This window comes from Lissotriton vulgaris, chromosome 5 (assembly GCF_964263255.1).
Source record: "Lissotriton vulgaris chromosome 5, aLisVul1.2, whole genome shotgun sequence".
Lineage (NCBI taxonomy): Eukaryota > Metazoa > Chordata > Amphibia > Caudata > Salamandridae > Lissotriton > Lissotriton vulgaris.
This window is the reverse complement of record NC_141693.1, coordinates 1,299,084,845-1,299,105,395: the sequence shown is the minus strand read 5'-3', so window position 1 is coordinate 1,299,105,395 and position 20,551 is coordinate 1,299,084,845.

The following is a 20,551-nucleotide window of genomic DNA, read 5'->3' as shown; positions in this document are numbered from 1 at the left end:
GCGGACAGCGTCCGTTCGCTGGCTACTTGAGGGCAAGAAACAAAATGGATGCCGAATCTAAGATGGAACCCGTGGGTACAGATAGATAAACCCACGAAACAGACGAACGGTTTAGGCTAGTACAGCGAAACTGCGTACACCCACTAAACTCGTCATTTGCGGTTCGTAGATACCAGACTCGACCATATTCGTGCGAGTCGAAAACACCACTTACGATCGTCACGGAACCTCAGACGCTCCTTTTGCCTTCATGTAGGCAAGTACTAGTCGGAATCATATTCGATATTCATCAGACCATCTAGATGCTGCTGCAACATAATTCTATCCATCAGAGCTCCTTTGGTAACAGGCGGCTGTCTCATACACGTTGTAGCACAGAGGCCACATAAGGCAGGACCACACTGCACACAAAGGCAACACGAGAACAGAAATGCTACAACAACTCCGATGATCATCAGAATTTTCCAACCCCAAGTCGACATTAGGCCCCAAAACCACCCAAGTAGCGTCCAATCCCCTACGTCCACGTGTATGGACTCAGAGATCTTATGCAACTTTGAGATGGCTTGATAGACAGTCGGAGCGTTATCTGGAATGAAAATACAGCAGCTCGAATGGATCACTTTACATACTCCACCTCGATCTGCTAAAACAACGTCTAAAACCATACGGTTTTGTAGCGTCATAAGCCTGTCCGCCTGAAGTTCTGCGGTGATATTACCAAGGGCACTGGCAGTGATATTAGCTGTCGATTCCACCACTCGAGTCAACTGTCTCAGGTTCCTACTATTGACCATAGGCCCCCAAAACGGAAAGAAACCCTTGAAAAAGTCTCCTGCCTCTTGACCGGCAGTGTCCTCTTCGCTAATCACGCCCCTCACAAATCTAGTCTTGTGGTAATCTGCATCAACGGTAAACGTCGGAGGCAACAAATTTGCAATATAACATGTGCCCGCAAAGTCGGAGGGCAACCACGTATACGCACGATCATGACAGACGAAGTATGTACCCTTGGCAGTCAGAAACACAGGGGAAGAGAGCATCGGCAAGACATACGTCTCGGAGCAAGCACTCTCTCCAAGATGAGCTCTCGGGCTTCGGCCACAACCTTTTAGACAGAAATTACCAAGGTGGGGTACGATCCATATTGGAGACGAGCTTTTAAGCTGTCTTTCACCCACGAGCGCACTATACTCAGCCTCACTCAGATCCCTATAGGCTCGCACCTCTTCCTCTGGGATGAGCGACGGCTCATAGATATCCCTATCTAAATCGGCAATCGCTATAGCCAAAGGCTTGTGGTACGGACCGGGACCAAAGTGCGGAGGACGTGGCTCTCGATTGGGGTAGGAATCTAGTGCACTTCGAAACATTGTTTGCAATGCTCGAGCTGAACCCTGGGAACTATAAGGAAGGACCAGATATGGAATTCCCTTATCCGTGGTATGTGGCATTAACCCACACACCCAACAATTGGTAATGTTAACCACTAACTGATGCTGATGAAGGAGCTGAATGAAGGAATTATTTCTAAATTCCGCACGTCTAGCCTGCTCGTGTTGGGGTAGGATATGGAAGGAATGAGGGGATACGGTAGAGATAGATTTAGGTTCAGAAGTAGGAGCAGGTATGGCAGAAGGTAGGAAGTACTGTATCATATAATACACCCCACCAGCCAATAACGAGGAAACAATTAGAAACAGAAGGAACACCTGAAACATAAAGCATTTTGTACGAGTAATTTGTTGGAGTTTGAATCTTTGCGCCTGAGCTTTTTCCAAGTCCATCAGCTTTGAAAACGCCATCCTCTAAAACCGTCCGCAACGTTTCTTGACGCACTTTGTTCTGTGTAGCAGTAGTCAATCCCCAGGAGTTCCCAGGAACCGACGGTCTCTGACCTAGTGTCTAGACCTACTAACCAGAAGGAAGTACACGCGCGGCCCTACGGCTCACCTGGATGCAAGGTATCCTAATTCACAAATATGTACAAAGTCTCTCAGCTGTGGAAGCAAAAACACAGATGTGGAAAAAAACTCAATATTTACAAAATCACAGTTGTACGAGTGTTTAGACTGATCGTGGCAATGGGGTAACGTAGATGTCGAGGGACAAAAACAACACTTTTATTTGTCCTTGGTATTAGATCGCAAAAAGTATCGGGTCCTTCCAGGACGTGTCTGTTAGTCAAACAATGGATCCGATGAGGGAACAGAGTTCTGTTGATCAGTCAATTGTTCAGATCTTGAGTCTTGTGATGACAAATGTTCAACAATGTCGTTCTGCTGCACTGAGGATTCTCCGACAGGCTGAGCGTCGCTAAAAGGTACGAAGGTCTGCAATGTTTCAGTTTCAGACGAAGCAATGCCCTTCCTCACCCACGAGTCCGCTGATAAAGGTATAGGTACCTTTTTGGTATGGGTGGCATGCACCCAGTGCTTTCGACCTTCCAAACGAACAGCAGTCCTCGTGGCGAGAAGAACTTGGTAGGGTCCAGTAAAGCGGGGCTCAAGATTTCTTTTGCGTCCGAAGTTCCGCGTCACCACCCAGTCTCCAGGCTGGAGCTGGTGGCCTGGACCCTCCGTCTGCGTCGGCAGTGCTTCAAAGACCTGTTGGTGAATTAACCTCAGTTTAGCAGTCAGATCATGAAGATAATCAATCAACATTGGGTATTCAAGATCAGAAAACACACTCGGTCTAGGGACCCCCCAAACATTCGCAGGACGGCCGAACACTATTTCATAGGGACTAAGCCCTACTCTGGAGTGTACAGTCGCCCTTGTTGACAGCAGAGCTAGAGGCAAAGCGTCAGGCCACGAAAGACCAGTCGTAGCCTGAATCTTCGCTAATTTTAGTTTAAGGGTGCCATTATACCCTTCAACTAAACCTGCTGACTGGGGATGATTGGCGCTGTGGAATTTTTGAGTAATTCCGAGGCCCTTACACACATTCTTCATCACACTCCCCACAAACTCACTTCCGTTATCAGACCATACAATCCTTGGCATTCCATACCGAGGAAAGTATTCCTTCAGTAGGATTTTCGCAGTGGACAGAGCCGTGTTGTCTTTGAGAGGGTAGGCTTCAATCCATCGGGAGAATGCGCAAACCACCACTAAAACGTATTTCAGGTTATTGCATCGCTCCATATGGATGAAGTCTAGCTGGATCACTTCAAAGGGACATGAAGGTGGAGCAAAATGGCCAGGAGGTGTAGGGGTTCCCTTACCAGGATTGTACATCATACATATCATGCAATTCTTGACCAATCTCTCAGCACACTTAGTGATACCATCATTCTTCCACACAGGGGACAAAAACTTGCAGATACCTTTCGCACTAATATGTGCTAACCCGTGTGCCATCGTCACAACAGCTAGCACATACGCATCCGGCAACATCCATCTCTTATGCTCCGACAAATCAATCCAGCAACCATTCGCATCCAACTTTCCCGTACTCTCTTTCCACTTCGTCTTTTCAGTCTCAGTGGCCTCATTCTGTATCGCTTTCACACTCTCGATAGTATCCTCACACATACCGGTCTCTGTAGGCCACCTAACCAAACTCGTCACATACATTCTAGTGCTAAGGTTCCGGGCAGTCTCCTTAGCAGTCTCATCCGCAAACGCATTACCACGACCAACATCATCCGTCACCTTACGATGCGCACTACATTTAACAATCACCACTTGCTTAGGCAATGTAAGTGCATCCAAAAGATCATTCACAAGCTGTCCATGCTGAATCTTAGTACCATGCGATGTCATAAAACCTCTCTCTCTCCACAATCGTCCAAAGCTATGGGCGACGCCAAAAGCATATTGGCTGTCGGTAAACACATTCACACGTTTCCCTTTCGACAACACACACGCTCTAGTCAAAGCAATCAGCTCTGCAGCTTGGGCAGAATTCTGATTCAATCTCGCGGTTTCCACAACAGTATTCAAAGTTACCACAGCATACGCAGTCGTCACATCACCATTCGGCAATTTAAAACATGAACCATCCACATACAAAGTCCCATCGGGATCGTCAAAAGGAGTGTTTTTAAGGTCCACACGACCGTTTGTTTCCTCCTCAGTCCGTAAGTAGCAATCATGGGGTGCTACATTGTCTGATTCCATACTAATTGGCAATAAAGTCGCCGGGTTCAGGACATTACAACGTCTTATCTGAATATGACTTGCCAACAGCGTCAACTCGTACCCAGACAACCTCGCACTCGTCAAGTGTTGGGTTTTCGTACGATTCAAAAGAGTGTCAACTGCGTGCGGAACCATCACCGTAAGCATATTATCCATGACCAATCCTGCAGATTGTCGGATGGACACCGCAGCTGCCGCTGTTGCTCTTAAACAACTCGGCAATGCTCTAGCTACCGGGTCCAAGGTCGAGGAAAAATATGCACATGGACGCTGCTTACCACCAAAAGGTTGCGTCAAAACACTCAACGCACAACCTTCCCTCTTGTGAACGTATAGTGTAAACGGCTTACTGTAGTCAGGGGTACCTAACACAGGAGCCGAACACAACGCGTCACGCAATTCAGAAAAACTTTTCTGACATTCTTCCGTCCATGGTAAAGGAGTTGGAACATCCTTGCACGTAAGAGCCACCAATGGTTTCGCCAGCAATGAAAAATTTGGAATCCATTGCCTGCAGTATGACGTGATACCTAAAAAGGCACGCACATCTCTCTGAGTCGTTGGCACAGTCATTCGCGCAATCGCTGCAATTCTCTCTGGGGTCAACCTTCTTCCTTCCTTTGACAATAAGTGACCTAGATAGGTTACTTCTTGACAACAATACTGTAGTTTAGAAGGTGACACCTTATGATGTAAGTCACAGAGATGTTGCAACAACGACACTGTAGCTGTTTTGCAAATGTCCTGAGTGTCTGCAGCCACCAATAGGTCGTCGACGTGTTGGATCAAGGCTGCACCAGCCGGCAACACAAATGCATCGAGTTGGCCCTTCAAGGCTTGACTGTATATCGATGGGCTCTCACAGTAGCCCTGAGGAGCACGCTTAAACCTAAAGCTGCGGCCACCAAGAGAGAAACCGAAAAGGTCTCTACTCTCTTCAGCAATCGGGATGCTGAAGAACGCATTCTTCAGATCGATCACTGAAAACCAAGATGCAGAAGCTGGAATCAGAGTCAGTAGCGCCGTAATGTCAGGCACCACAGGGAACTGAGGAATCACAATTTTATTCACCTCCCGTAAATCGATAATAAAACGATAAACAGGTGGTTTCGAAGGGTCAGTTCATTTCAGAATGGGCAGTACGGGACTGTTGCACACGTTTCCCCGAGTCTCCTCAATGACATCTTTCTCGATCAGATCATAGATGATCGCTAACAATGCTCGTTCGCCATCAAGGGAGATACGATACTGGGGAATACGTGGCAATCGCACATTAGATTTCAAGTGAACAACATAAGGGGAGATGTCAAGCAGGCCCAAGTCATTGGGACCTGTTGCCCACAAAGATGCAGGAAGAGAACTCAATACCGGTGGAAGCTTATCGAGAGACAAGTACATGGGAGAGATAACTCTCTCACCCAAAGTAAGCTTTACTCCCGCAGGAGAACAATACAAAGTCGCATACAGACGTTTTAGCAAATCCAGGCCCAAGAGATTTTCACCACAACCAGTGGTCAAAATCAACGGAGCTTTCAGCTAACGAGGCCCAATTGTAAGAGGCAAAGGGCGCGAAACTGGATTGCTAACGGGGGCGCCAGAGAATCCAACGGAAACATTTGTTAAGCCAGACAAAGGTGCGCCAGGGAGTTTCGAATGCATGATGGAACTTTTCCCTGCACCAGTGTCCAACAGAAAAGGCTCAACGACGCCCGAGGTGGCAACTGCGACGTAAGGCCCTCTCTGATCAACCGGAACTGATACTACTCCCTCTCCTTGTCTATGGCTGTCCTAGTAATTACCGTCGTCAGTTCCCTGATCGACGTAATAATCATCTACATTGTACTGCGCAGATCTCCCTTGCGATGATCCACGTTGATCAAAACAATTGTTTGAATCTGATGAATTATCTGAACGATCGTTTTGAACACCACGACCCCTACCACGTGATGCCTGTTGCGGACCACTACGACCTCCTCTAGATGCACTACCACTATTTCGATCACGTAAGACTGGACAATCAAATTTCAAATGACCCTCGTTTCTACAATAGGCACACTGATTGTACCCCAACGAAGATCTCTGCGAAGAGGAGTCATTTCGAGATTGCGACCTATTAGACTGAGACTGTGATCGATTACGCTGTTGCGAATCATTTTGATTCGAACGCGGAGGATACGCCTGCTGCAACAACACTTTAGTTTTGAGTTCTTTCGTCTTTTTATCAGCACGATCATTCTCTTCTTTCTCCCTATTCTCATAATACTGTGCCGTAGCCAATATTTGAGCAGACGTAGAGACAGCCCACGCACTCTCAGAATTCCTTAATTTGTTGCTCAAGTCAGGCAACAAGTTAGAAACAAATTTGTCAACGAACACCCTCTGACCACCCTCGGTACCCATATCCTGACCACTATGGTCGATGAATGCCTCCTCAAATCTCGTAAAGAAATCAGAGACACTCTCGTCCTTCTTCTGTTTGCAAGCGGACAACTTGTCCCAATTCACCTTCATAGCTGGCATAAGCGTTTTCATTAGGGTAATGATTCTCTGAGGGAGATCGGTAATGAGCTGTTCAGGTTTAGCCCCACCAATGTGTCGTGTATCTGCCGCAATAAGAGCAGCCCAATCACCACCTAATTCTGTCGCATGGTTTTCTTGACGAATCTTTGCCCAAACCAGTTGCGGTACGACATTGCCAAACAGCATATTGATATCGGCAAGATTCATTATCGTAGCATCTACGAGCTGCGATAATTCTTTATAATACCCTGCAGGATTTTTGCGAGGGTCAGGCAAAGATTGCTTTACCTGCAAAACTTCCGATCGTTTCCATGGAAGATGGATCCACACTCTCTGGAAATGTGGCAAAATCGGTGGAATTTGAGCATTATCACCTGGCATCCACACTGGTGGAACTTCCCGCATGGGATACTGACCAGGCGCTTCTAGCGGTCCCTCAATGTCTTCCACGAACAATGTTCGAGGCATTATAGAGGGACGAAAAGATAACAACTGCTCAACAGCGCGTCGAACATTAGAATCTACTATCATTCCGCTCGAAAACTGGAGCTGCAGATTAGTCAAAGCAGTCAATACATCGTCAGATGCATCGGCCGATATTTGGTCACGTAAAACCTTACACATTTCTTCAAAAACGTATCTTTGTGTCGGTATATTGAATTGACAAAACGTATTCAGCACTGAACGTGGAGGATTCCTAATGGGGTATTTCATCCAAGCCATCGCCATATTATACAACGCGGCACGTTCCCTATTACCGGGAAGCTGACTACGTCTTTGAGGACCGTCCGAACCAGCGGATTCAGAGATAGGTCCAAGAGAATTGAAAAAGTTAGCAGCAACTAAAGGAGTACGACGTCGGGTAGATGGAGAAGTATAACATAGGGGATTAACAAGAGAAGAATCGGGAACAGAAGAAACAGCAGGAGTAAGTAGAACAGGAGCAGCAGCGGGAGCAGGAGTATGAGGAAGTACAAGCGGAGGAGCAGTAGGGACGGAAGTAGGCAAAGGAGCAGGAACAGTCGGAAGAACGGGTACAGGTTGAGGAACAGGTTGAGGAACAGGTACAGGAGCAGGTACAGGGGGAACCACAGGAGCTGTGGTACCCTGTGCGTACGGAGGTGGTGACTTCAGAAGATAGGACAGTAAAGGGTCCTCGACTGATTCCTCTTTCTTATCCGACTCCGTTGGCAAAGCGGGGTAACATTTATCTATAGACATACGCTGAAGCCTATCGAAAACTTCCTTTTCCTTTTCCTCCTTATCTCGCTGAAACTGCTCTGCTTTCCTTACCGTGGTAGCAACTCCATCTCTCTGATTACGTTTTATCTGTCTGATTTCTTTCTGTTTGGCTTCTTTGCGCCACAACCGAAAGGCATCAAACATGGCCGGCCTTGATTTTTTTCTAAACAATTTAGCCTCAAGGTTATCTAAAATCGGGGTCTCGAAACTACCATGAGGTGGCCAACTAAGGACACCATCCTTCTTAGTATAGCGAATCCAATATTCATTAAAGGTAATCGGACCTAACCCGTGTTTGCTATATAATTCATAAGTTGGAGTTCCAACCGGAGGTATCGGACACGAGTACTCCAGTCGGGAATCCGCACCACAACGTCTAAAACAACTGAACAAAGTACTACGGCCAGGCATCTTGCACACTGTAGGAGAGTAGGGTCTGCAATCCTATGATCACCCAGATTTTTTGCTTTTGTTTCACTGGTTTACGACTTTCTCTGGCTGTGGGCCTGCTAATCAGACCCACAGCCTGGCTGTTCTCTTTCTAAATTACAATATGTACCCTAGGTGCATTTACCAATTGGTACTGGGCCACCTTATCAGACCCCGTAACTCAGGGCATAGGTGTACCCAGGGCCGTCAGGGGCTGCAGCATGTATTATGCCACCCCTGGCTGGCCTCCTAAATTTGACACAACTGGCTGCATGACAGCTGGGGCAAAGTCGTGTAATCACACTTTGCTTTAGATATAGTAGCCCTATATCTAACCATACAATGGACACTCGAGTTCCTATCAGTCACCCCTATGGCAGGCCTTGACAATCCTGAAGGCAGAGTGCATGGGCTCGTGTGAACTAGGTGCTGGCCCGAGCCGAGCCCGGTTGCAGCTTGCGGAATCAAGACCCAATGGCTGTTCCATGATAACGCGTACCACATCGGTAACTTCGGTGTCGCGATATCAAGACATGTCGAGTAAGGTGTCATACGAATCGGGATGCTGCCCTCTCACCAACTCTGGCGACGAGGTTAGCATTCCGCCCTTCTAGAGGGACACGACATGTACGTAACTGTGAACCCCGGTTAAAGTTAACTAAAGCCTCAGCTCCACAAAATGGATGCTGCCACCACAGACACGAGTCTGACCTCCTGCTGCTGGGAGTCCTTCCAGCGAGGAGCGCTTGGACAAAGGGTTTCCTGTCGAGGGCGGTGTTCGCACCGTCCCAGACAGGGTTTGTGTATTCTGGGTAGGTAGGGCTTTTGCGAGAAGGTGACTGCGGAGTGGCACCCCGGTGCTCACTACGCATCTGCCGGTCAGAACCAGTTCCAGGGGCGCCAGCCCTGGCCTGGGAGAAGTCCGGCAGGGGAGAGGGGTGTAACTACCCCCTTCCTGGTCCCACCCTTAGGGCAGGACCTAGTCATGTACCCACCCCTTTCTTTAGAATAAAGGCCGGAGCGGGGACCCTTCCAAATTGGATCATCTTTGAATCAAGAACTACTTTCTACGAAAGGACACTCAAGACTCTTCTCAAGATTTCTCCCTTGTGACTAAGGAGTAGTCACCCTGCATCAGCGGGCACCATCTAAGAACTCTGCGGTTTGCTGTAAGTCCTTCCTCAAGGAATCCGACGGCCCAGCTCGACGAGAACCGGCTTCCCTGGCACCTCTGACCTCTACCCACGTCATCAGCTCAGCTGTGATCTGTGGGTGCGACGAGACCTCGAGGGACCGGCCATCATCAGAACCTGCACGCTCTTAACCAGCACGACCTTCGAAGCAATTCCCTGGTGAGTGCTCTGGGGTCCGAGAAGCCCCGACCCTGAGCCGCTCCAGCACCGAAGTGCAGTCCCCCAGCATCTCCACGATCTGCGTGGGGCCCTTCTGCTCGCTGCTCAGCACGTTGTCTGGTCACTAGCCGCTGGCTTGTGCCCTTCCTTGACGACGACCGACAAACAACTCTGCTGGTCTGGTTGCTCCAGACTGGCCCTTGCTTCCATCTTTGCGAGAAGCACCCCGGACCCTCCTGGTCCACTCAAGACGCCATCTTAGGCCCACCACGTGGCCCTGAGATCTGCCAAGGCTTGTTGCCCCATCCTGGGCCCAGCGACGCCGACAGCATCATCCTTCGTGGGACAGCTCGCACCTCCACCGTGGTCGCCGACAACGCCTCCTGGTCCGTGAGACTGCAGAGCCTAGCGTCGCCCACTCACCTGGTCGAGGTGACGGCCAACCGGTGCCCTCCTGGTACCCTCTGACTACTGGCTAGTAGTACGAACTTGGTCCCCTCTGCTTTCAGGTATCATCAATCTCTGATCCAGGCTTGGATCTCTACGAACTATTCATCACTGGTCGCCGGCCAGCAACTCCTTTTCTTCCGGCTCCTGGCTCGTCAGCGAAGACCCCGACGCCTGTAAGACTTGTGCAGCCGCAGCCCTCGTGGCTAGGTAACTCGGCATTTCGGTGCCTGCATAGCCTCTTTACTCTAGGGTCCCGAGTCCCTCGCTTCCGACTTGCCTTATCGGGTCCGCCCGAGACCTTAAACTTTCCGTGTCCTCGGACACTTGTTTTAATTGTGCACTTGAAGTATTTTCCTAAGAGATTTGGTTTGTGCTTAGTACCCTGTCCTCATAAAGAGTCCAGGGCTGTTGTGAATCTTAATAAATATCCTGTTTATTTTCATAACACTTGTGTGGTGTCCTTTCACTGGGTGTTCAAGGGGTACATGTGTGGTAAACAGCTGGCTTAACGCGCCCTCTAGAGTCTTTAGCCTTAGACTGCTCGTATCCACGCTACTAGGATAGCTGGTCTATAGGTTGACTTACAACCAAACACCATAAGGGTCGTTGGAACGATACATAGCGGTCGCTAGAATAGCGAACGTTGCATATCGGGCCAACTTCTCACATTGGTGAGCAGCGGTTGGGATTTGAGCTTGCTGTTGTTTTACCACACGTATCCTAAGAATATCTTGTTGAAAGATCACACAAGTACTGTTAGTACATATAACTAAAGCTTAGAATACTCTGAGTTCTACTGAACCAGCTGTTGTAGCTCCTCAAGGCTTAGCACACCTTGGCTGCAACTCTTAGCAAGGGAACAGTAGGTAAACACGTAGTGTAGGTAGGTGCATCACTTACACCACACTAGAAACAGTATGTCGGACAAAGGAGGAAACTCTGAGTCTCCCCTTGTGTCAGTTGACCCTCCACAGGTCATCCCTTCAAGATATACTGTGCTGAGCTTCAAGGAGTTAAGACAGGTGTGTCACTCCCGGAAGATCAAGCAGGGGTCTAACCCCACCACGTCCTTTCTGATTGGTCTCTTGGAGACTTATGATGCCAGAAAAGCTGAGACCCGTCTTAGCTCTTCTAATCCAGAAGGAGACATGCCTCCCCTCGAGGGAACCAGAGACGATCCTGACCTCATCCACCTCGCAACTGAGAACGAAGATGTGGAGGATGATGAGGATGAAGATCCCTCTGGGTATGAGGCAGATAAGGGACAGGTAGAAGTCGTTAGACTAAGCAGGTCCAACTTAAGCAAACATGATAGTGGTACTGGGGGACCCCCGGCGCTACTGTCAGGTCCGCTTAACATTGGGAATGGACGAGCCCGATCTCTGTCAAGAGACTCTGGCAGATCCCTTCAAACCAATGGCTCTCACAACTCTTCGCAAAGAGGGATGACGTCCCCTCAGCGGAGAGTGTACGAAGCTAAGGAAAGGGCAGCTAATCTGAGGATCGAAAGGGAAGAACTTGCCCTGGCCAAAGAAAGGCTTGCCTTTGCGAGAGAGCAACAGTTAAGTGGGGTAGTCCCCACTGGTGGCAGCAATGTACCTAGCAATAGGGAAAAGAGTTTCGATACGAAACACCTTGGTAAGATAGTGCCCCCCTTTAAACAAGGGGACGACATCCACAAATGGATTACTGCTTTGGAGAGGGCCTGCACGGTGCAAGGTGTTCCCCAGAGTCAGTGGGCAGCTATCTTGTGGCTCTCCTTTGAAGGTAAAGGAAGAGACAAGCTCCTCACCACAAGGGTGGAGGATGCGAACGATTACCAAGTCTTGAAAAATACACTCGTTGAAGGGTTTGGCCTAACCACTGAGCAGTACAGGGTGCTGTTCAGGGATACCCAGAAAACGCAGTCTCAAGATTGGTCTGACTTTGTCGATTGTGCCACTAAGGCTTTTGAGGGCTGGTTGCTGGGCAGTAAGGTTACTGATTACAAAGGATTGTATAATTTGATGATGAGAGAACAAATTTTAAACAATTGTCAGAACCAGTTGTTGCATCAGCATCTTGTCGACTCGGATCTGACCTCTCCCCAAGAATTGGGAAAGAAGGCAGACAGATGGGTTCGTACGAGAGTTAAACAGAACCAGGGCCAGAATCAAGGTGGTCAGAAGAAAGCAGACCAGAAGGGTAAAGGTTCTAAGGGGGAACAAAATGACCAGAAGTCTTCGACAGGTCCCCAACAACCCAAAGAGGGTGGGGGTCAGGCTCCCCAAAAGAAGAAAGAAGGCCAATCCAAAAGATGGTGCCAGTACTGTAAAAGTAAATCTCACTGGTTTAGTGAGTGCACCAAGAAAGGAGGAGGGCAGACTCCTGCCACTGCAGCCCCTAAGGCACCTGTGGCCCCTAGTACAGTCAGCAGTGGTAGTGCGCCTCCCAAGGGTTTAGTAGGGTTAACCCTGGGTTCTGAGGGGCGTGACAACTTAGTTGGCACACTCACTCAGGCTGTCCTTGTCAGTACAGGGGACGCGGACGTGTCCCCTGACATAAGTCCCAATACCTTGGGCAAATACAGACAGACGCCTTTCATAAATGGAAAGATGGCTCAGGCCTATAGGGACACTTGTGCCAGCATCACCATGGTGACGCCTAACTTTGTGGACCCTGGACAGATCATGCCAGGTACAGAATTCCTGGTGACCAATGCAAGCAATGTCACTACCAATCACAGTATGGCAATTGTAGCTTTCTCCTGGGGAGGGGTAACTGGCCAAAAGAAGGTTGTAGTTAGTCCAGACCTCCCAGTGGATTGTTTGTTGGGCAATGATTTGGAGTCATCACAATGGTCAGAAGTGGAGCACCGGACTCACATGGAAATGTTAGGTTTGCCAGCACATGTGTTCGCTGTGACCAGGTCACAGGTCAGGAAATGCCCCACTGAACAGGTGCTGGATCCTGGAACAACGGACCAGACACCTCCCAAGAAAAAGAGCGGTAGGGTTAAGGCTGCGCCTTCCCCCTTGCCCCAGGTCGTGGATCAAGTCTCAGAGGAGGCTGACCTACAGGAATTGAGGGAAACTGAGCCTAGGGAGTTCGAACTTGATCAAGTTGAATTCTTGGGTTCAGGGGGACCCTCAAGGGAGGACCTGGGGAAGGACCAGTTAGACTGCCCTTCTCTTGAACCCCTCAGACAGCAGGCTGCTGCTGAGGCTGCTGGGAACGCCACAGGTACCCACAAGGTATACTGGGAAGATGGACTCCTGTACACTGAGTCAAGAGACCCCAAGCCGGCATGACCAGGAGGCTGGTTGTACCCTTGTCTCAGCGTGGTTTCCTACTTACCTTGGCCCACGAGATTCCCTTAGCAGGTCACTTGGGCCAGACGAAAACGTGGGACAGGCTTGTCTCACACTTTCACTGGCCTCATATGAACGAAGATACCAAGGAGTTTTGCCGCTCCTGTGTCACTTGCCAAGCCAGTGGTAAGTCAGGTGGCACGACAAAGGCCCCCCTTATACCAATGCCTGTGGTGGGGGTGCCCTTTGAACGGGTGGGGATCGACATCGTCGGTCCCATGGAACCACCAACAGCATCAGGGCACAAGTTTATACTGGTGGTAGTGGATCATGCCACCAGGTATCCTGAAGCTATTCCCCTTAGGACCACTACAGCACCTGTTGTGGCAAGAGCCCTAGTTGGAGTATTCTCCAGAGTGGGCTTCCCTAAGGAGGTCGTCTCCGACAGAGGTGCAAACTTTATGTCGAGCTACTTAACTGCTATGTGGAAGGAATGTGGTGTCAACTACAAGTTCACTACACCCTATCATCCACAGTGCAATGGGCTTGTTGAGAGATTCAACAGGACCCTTAAAGGGATGATTCATGGACTACCTGAAAAGCTTCGGCGTAGATGGGACGTCCTGATCCCCTGCCTCTTGTTCGCCTACAGAGAAGTCCCACAGAAGGGGGTTGGCTACAGCCCTTTTGAACTTTTGTACGGGCATCCTGTAAGAGGACCCCTGTGTTTGGTGAAGGAAGGATGGGAGAGACCTCTCAAAAAGCCTGCAGCCAACATAGTGGACTATGTGCTTGGCCTCCGCTCGCGGATGGCTGAGTACATGGAGAAGGCATCTGAAAACCTTAAGGCCAGCCAAGAACTCCAAAAAGCTTGGCATGACCAAAAGGCTGTCTTGACTGTTTACCAGCCCGGACAGAAGGTGTGGGTGTTGGAGCCGGTGGCCCCAGCAGCACTCAAGGACAAATGGTCCGGGCCCTACACCATCCTGGAGAAAAAGGGAGAGGTCACCTACCTGGTCGACCTGGGAACTCCCCGGAGCCCCCACAGGGTGCTTCATGTCAACAGGCTCAAGGCATATGTCGACAGGAAGGACATGAGTTTGCTCATGGCCCTAGATGAGGGACAGGAAGAAGAGAGTGACCCTCTCCCCAACCTGCTCACTCAGAATCCTGACGATGGATCGGTAGATGGTGTTGTCTTTTGTGGCAGCCTCTCCGAACATCAACAGAGCGACTGTAAACAGGTTCTTCAGTCGTTCAGACATATGTTTTCTCTAACACCCAGTCAGACCGATTGGTGCACCCATGAGGTTGACACTGGTGACAGCTTGCCCGTTAAGAGTAAAATCTACCGGCAGCCTGATCACGTTAGAGACTGCATCAAGAGTGAAGTGCAGAAAATGTTGGAGCTGGGAGTCATTGAACCCTCGGATAGCCCTTGGGCTAGTCCCGTAGTTCTAGTGCCGAAACCTCACACCCAGGGTGGTAAGAGAGAGATGAGGTTTTGCGTAGACTACAGGGGTCTCAATGCAGTCACTAAGACTGACGCCCACCCAATACCAAGGGCAGACGAACTTATCGATAGATTGGCTTCGGCCAACTACTTAAGTGCGTTTGACCTGACAGCTGGGTATTGGCAAATCAGGTTAGCTGAGGACGCCAAGCCTAAAACCGCATTTTCAACCCCTGGTGGGCATTATCAGTTCGTGGTGATGCCCTTTGGTCTGAAAAATGCACCTGCCACCTTCCAAAGGTTGGTGAATCAAGTCCTTACTGGGCTGGATGACTTCTGTGCGGCGTATCTTGACGATATTGCTGTCTTTAGCTCCACCTGGGAGGATCACCTGGTCCACCTGCGGAAAGCGTTAGAGGCTCTGCAAGCAGCAGGCCTCACTATCAAGGCCACCAAGTGCCAGATAGGGCAGACACAGGTTGTATACCTGGGCCACCTTGTAGGTGGAGGCCAGGTTCAGCCACTGGAGAGCAAGATACAGTCAATCAGGGACTGGGCTCCTCCAACCACCCAGACTCAGGTTCGAGCTTTCTTGGGCCTGACTGGATACTACCGGAAGTTTGTCAGGAACTATGGTTCCATCGTGACACCATTAAATGAACTGACAAGCAAGAAAATGCCAAAAAAGGTTCAGTGGACAGCGAGCTGTCAAAAAGCATTCGATGACCTAAAGCAGGCCATGTGCACGGCGCCTATCCTCAAGAGTCCGGACTACTCCAAACCATTCATTGTCCAAACAGATGCTTCTGAGTTGGGTGTGGGAGCTGTTCTTTCTCAACTGAATTTTGATGGTCAAGACCAGCCCATTGCTTTTATAAGCAGAAGGCTGACCCCTAGAGAGAAGAATTGGTCAGCTATTGAGAGGGATGCCTTTGCTGTGGTTTGGGCCCTGAAGAAGCTGAGGCCATACTTGTTTGGCACTCACTTCAAGATTCAGACCGACCATAAGCCCCTCTTGTGGCTAAATCAGATGAAGGGTGAAAACCCCAAACTGCTAAGGTGGTCCATTTCCCTACAGGGGATGGACTTTACAGTGGAACATAGACCTGGTACTGATCATCGCAATGCCGATGGGCTCTCCAGATATTTCCACTTAGAACAAGAAGACTCACCTGGTCAAGGTTAGCTTATTGTTCCGACGTTTGGGGGGGGGGGTCATGTAGGAGAGTAGGGTCTGCAATCCCATGATCACCCAGATTTTTTGCTTTTGTTTCACTGGTTTACGACTTTCTCTGGCTGTGGGCCTGCTAATCAGACCCACAGCCTGGCTGTTCTCTTTCTAAATTACAATATGTACCCTAGGTGCATTTACCAATTGGTACTGGGCCACCTTATCAGACCCCGTAACTCAGGGCATAGGTGTACCCAGGGCCGTCAGGGGCTGCAGCATGTATTATGCCACCCCTGGCTGGCCTCCTAAATTTGACACAACTGGCTGCATGACAGCTGGGGCAAAGTCGTGTAATCACACTTTGCTTTAGATATAGTAGCCCTATATCTAACCATACAATGGACACTCGAGTTCCTATCAGTCACCCCTATGGCAGGCCTTGACAATCCTGAAGGCAGAGTGCATGGGCTCGTGTGAACTAGGTTCTGGCCCGAGCCGAGCCCGGTTGCAGCTTGCGGAATCAAGACCCAATGGCTGTTCCATGATAACGCGTACCACATCGGTAACTTCGGTGTCGCGTTATCAAGACATGTCGAGTAAGGTGTCATACGAATCGGGATGCTGCCCTCTCACCAACTCTGGCGACGAGGTTAGCATTCCGCCCTTCTAGAGGGACACGACATGTACGTAACTGTGAACCCCGGTTAAAGTTAACTAAAGCCTCAGCTCCACAAAATGGATGCTGCCACCACAGACACGAGTCTGACCTCCTGCTGCTGGGAGTCCTTCCAGCGAGGAGCGCTTGGACAAAGGGTTTCCTGTCGAGGGCGGTGTTCGCACCGTCCCAGACAGGGTTTGTGTATTCTGGGTAGGTAGGGCTTTTGCGAGAAGGTGACTGCGGAGTGGCACCCCGGTGCTCACTACGCATCTGCCGGTCAGAACCAGTTCCAGGGGCGCCAGCCCTGGCCTGGGAGAAGTCCGGCAGGGGAGAGGGGTGTAACTACCCCCTTCCTGGTCCCACCATTAGGGCAGGACCTAGTCATGTACCCACCCCTTTCTTTAGAATAAAGGCCGGAGCGGGGACCCTTCCAAATTGGATCATCTTTGAATCAAGAACTACTTTCTACGAAAGGACACTCAAGACTCTTCTCAAGATTTCTCCCTTGTGACTAAGGAGTAGTCACCCTGCATCAGCGGGCACCATCTAAGAACTCTGCGGTTTGCTGTAAGTCCTTCCTCAAGGAATCCGACGGCCCAGCTCGACGAGAACCGGCTTCCCTGGCACCTCTGACCTCTACCCACGTCATCAGCTCAGCTGTGATCTGTGGGTGCGACGAGACCTCGAGGGACCGGCCATCATCAGAACCTGCACGCTCTTAACCAGCACGACCTTCGAAGCAATTCCCTGGTGAGTGCTCTGGGGTCCGAGAAGCCCCGACCCTGAGCCGCTCCAGCACCGAAGTGCAGTCCCCCAGCATCTCCACGATCTGCGTGGGGCCCTTCTGCTCGCTGCTCAGCACGTTGTCTGGTCACTAGCCGCTGGCTTGTGCCCTTCCTTGACGACGACCGACAAACAACTCTGCTGGTCTGGTTGCTCCAGACTGCCCCTTGCTTCCATCTTTGCGAGAAGCACCCCGGACCCTCCTGGTCCACTCAAGACGCCATCTTAGGCCCACCACGTGGCCCTGAGATCTGCCAAGGCTTGTTGCCCCATCCTGGGCCCAGCGACGCCGACAGCATCATCCTTCGTGGGACAGCTCGCACCTCCACCGTGGTCGCCGACAACGCCTCCTGGTCCGTGAGACTGCAGAGCCTAGCGTCGCCCACTCACCTGGTCGAGGTGACGGCCAACCGGTGCCCTCCTGGTACCCTCTGACTACTGGCTAGTAGTACGAACTTGGTCCCCTCTGCTTTCAGGTATCATCAATCTCTGATCCAGGCTTGGATCTCTACGAACTATTCATCACTGGTCGCCGGCCAGCAACTCCTTTTCTTCCGGCTCCTGGCTCGTCAGCGAAGACCCCGACGCCTGTAAGACTTGTGCAGCCGCAGCCCTCGTGGCTAGGTAACTCGGCATTTCGGTGCCTGCATAGCCTCTTTACTCTAGGGTCCCGAGTCCCTCGCTTCCGACTTACCTTATCGGGTCCGCCCGAGACCTTAAACTTTCCGTGTCCTCGGACACTTGTTTTAATTGTGCACTTGAAGTATTTTCCTAAGAGATTTGGTTTGTGCTTAGTACCCTGTCCTCATAAAGAGTCCAGGGCTGTTGTGAATCTTAATAAATATCCTGTTTATTTTCATAACACTTGTGTGGTGTCCTTTCACTGGGTGTTCAAGGGGTACATGTGTGGTAAACAGCTGGCTTAACGCGCCCTCTAGAGTCTTTAGCCTTAGACTGCTCGTATCCACGCTACTAGGATAGCTGGTCTATAGGTTGACTTACAACCAAACACCATAAGGGTCGTTGGAACGATACATAGCGGTCGCTAGAATAGCGAACGTTGCATATCGGGCCAACTTCTCACATTGGTGAGCAGCGGTTGGGATTTGAGCTTGCTGTTGTTTTACCACACGTATCCTAAGAATATCTTGTTGAAAGATCACACAAGTACTGTTAGTACATATAACTAAAGCTTAGAATACTCTGAGTTCTACTGAACCAGCTGTTGTAGCTCCTCAGGGCTTAGCACACCTTGGCTGCAACTCTTAGCAAGGGAACAGTAGGTAAACACGTAGTGTAGGTAGGTGCATCACTTACACCACACTAGAAACAGTATGTCGGACAAAGGAGGAAACTCTGAGTCTCCCCTTGTGTCAGTTGACCCTCCACAGGTCATCCCTTCAAGATATACTGTGCTGAGCTTCAAGGAGTTAAGACAGGTGTGTCACTCCCGGAAGATCAAGCAGGGGTCTAACCCCACCACGTCCTTTCTGATTGGTCTCTTGGAGACTTATGATGCCAGAAAAGCTGAGACCCGTCTTAGCTCTTCTAATCCAGAAGGAGACATGCCTCCCCTCGAGGGAACCAGAGACGATCCTGACCTCATCCACCTCGCAACTGAGAACGAAGATGTGGAGGATGATGAGGATGAGGATCCCTCTGGGTATGAGGCAGATAAGGGACAGGTAGAAGTCGTTAGACTAAGCAGGTCCAACTTAAGCAAACATGATAGTGGTACTGGGGGACCCCCGGCGCTACTGTCAGGTCCGCTTAACATTGGGAATGGACGAGCCCGATCTCTGTCAAGAGACTCTGGCAGATCCCTTCAAACCAATGGCTCTCACAACTCTTCGCAAAGAGGGATGACGTCCCCTCAGCGGAGAGTGTACGAAGCTAAGGAAAGGGCAGCTAATCTGAGGATCGAAAGGGAAGAACTTGCCCTGGCCAAAGAAAGGCTTGCCTTTGCGAGAGAGCAACAGTTAAGTGGGGTAGTCCCCACTGGTGGCAGCAATGTACCTAGCAATAGGGAAAAGAGTTTCGATACGAAACACCTTGGTAAGATAGTGCCCCCCTTTAAACAAGGGGACGACATCCACAAATGGATTACTGCTTTGGAGAGGGCCTGCACGGTGCAAGGTGTTCCCCAGAGTCAGTGGGCAGCTATCTTGTGGCTCTCCTTTGAAGGTAAAGGAAGAGACAAGCTCCTCACCACAAGGGTGGAGGATGCGAACGATTACCAAGTCTTGAAAAATACACTCGTTGAAGGGTTTGGCCTAACCACTGAGCAGTACAGGGTGCTGTTCAGGGATACCCAGAAAACGCAGTCTCAAGATTGGTCTGACTTTGTCGATTGTGCCACTAAGGCTTTTGAGGGCTGGTTGCTGGGCAGTAAGGTTACTGATTACAAAGGATTGTATAATTTGATGATGAGAGAACAAATTTTAAACAATTGTCAGAACCAGTTGTTGCATCAGCATCTTGTCGACTCGGATCTGACCTCTCCCCAAGAATTGGGAAAGAAGGCAGACAGATGGGTTCGTACGAGAGTTAAACAGAACCAGGGCCAGAATCAAGGTGGTCAGAAGAAAGCAGACCAGAAGGGTAAAGGTTCTAAGGGGGAACAAAATGACCAGAAGTCTTCGACAGGTCCCCAACAACCCAAAGAGGGTGGGGGTCAGGCTCCCCAAAAGAAGAAAGAAGGCCAATCCAAAAGATGGTGCCAGTACTGTAAAAGTAAATCTCACTGGTTTAGTGAGTGCACCAAGAAAGGAGGAGGGCAGACTCCTGCCACTGCAGCCCCTAAGGCACCTGTGGCCCCTAGTACAGTCAGCAGTGGTAGTGCGCCTCCCAAGGGTTTAGTAGGGTTAACCCTGGGTTCTGAGGGGCGTGACAACTTAGTTGGCACACTCACTCAGGCTGTCCTTGTCAGTACAGGGGACGCGGACGTGTCCCCTGACATAAGTCCCAATACCTTGGGCAAATACAGACAGACGCCTTTCATAAATGGAAAGATGGCTCAGGCCTATAGGGACACTTGTGCCAGCGTCACCATGGTGAC